Source organism: Patagioenas fasciata, chromosome 2 (genome assembly GCF_037038585.1).
Source record: "Patagioenas fasciata isolate bPatFas1 chromosome 2, bPatFas1.hap1, whole genome shotgun sequence".
Classification (NCBI taxonomy): Eukaryota; Metazoa; Chordata; class Aves; order Columbiformes; family Columbidae; genus Patagioenas; species Patagioenas fasciata.
In genome coordinates, this window is record NC_092521.1 from 63,911,754 (window position 1) to 63,912,946 (window position 1,193).

Consider the following 1,193-nt stretch of genomic DNA (forward strand, 5'->3'; position numbering starts at 1 on the left):
GTCTCCAGAGAAGGAGACTCCACAACCTCTCTGGGTGGCCTGTTCCAGTGCTCTGGCACCCTTAAAGAAGTTTCTCCTCAAATTAAGATGGGACTTCAAGTGTTTCAGTTTGTGCTCATTGCCACTTATTCTGTCACTGGGCATTACTGAAAAGTAGACTTTTGAGACCCATCCATAAGACATTAATAAGCACTGATAAGATCCCCTCTCAGTCTTCTCCAAAACCAGCTCTCTCAGCCTTTCCTTGTAAGAAGGATGCTCCAGTCCCCTATGGGACACTAGATTTTTTGACGAGGCAGTTAAGTGATATGCGATTACTTCGAATGCAGAAACTCCACTGCACCAGCCGGGAATCGAACCCGGGTCGCAAGAATGGGAATCTTGCATGATACCACTACACCACTGGTGCGCTGAGCAGCCACCTCCCCCAACACTCTTTGGTTCTGTTTAAACCAGAATATGGTTGTGCTGGATTTGTACATGGCTAAAAATTGTGTGTGTGTTAACTAATCCCAGCCATCTCCCTGCTGCCTTGGTTTCCGCTGGAGGAAAGGCTGGATGTGTAGGCGGGGGATGGATGGATGAGGAGAGGAAGGGAGAGGGAGAGGGAGAGGGAGAGGGAGAGGGACAGGGAGAGGGACAGGGACAGGGACAGGGACAGGGACAGGGACAGGGACAGGGACAGGGACAGGGACAGGGAGAGGAAGCTTCTGATTTCTAAGATTCATTTCATGGGGATAAATCAAAATTTGCCTGAGGTGGGTTCCTCCAGTTTTATTATAGTCATAATTCTAGATGAAATGTTAACTATAACTATTTTGCAGTGATCATCAAGAGAAATCTGACCATCTCTTACTGACAGTACATTTATTAATGTATTTCATAAAACAATGACAGACATTGCTCTCCGCAAAATCAAGCTGAGTCACACTGAATTTAATACAATTGCAAAGGCAATTAGAAGTGTAAGTTGTGTTAATATTAACTGATTAAGTGTTCTATACTCTGATTCGGCAAGGTATTTAAACCTAATTCTAACTGAAAGTGGTTGCCTTGCTCTACTGTACACCCACAGATTTAAATTAAATGTGGTTTAAATGTTTTCCTGAAATGAAGCCACTGAACTGTATCTAGGCACTTGAAAATGTAGCCATTTTGTGCAAATAATAGCAAATTGTTCTGAAGATACAGAA

General features: G+C 43.6%; 1 non-coding gene across 1 annotated transcript; it reads right to left on the reverse strand.

Annotated features, from left to right (window-relative positions):
• Positions 1-338: 338 nt before the first annotated feature.
• Positions 339-409, reverse strand: TRNAG-CCC (transfer RNA glycine (anticodon CCC)). Its single transcript has one exon. It is a non-coding gene; the product is annotated as a tRNA-Gly (tRNA).
• Between the last annotated feature and the right edge of the window lie 784 nt (positions 410-1,193).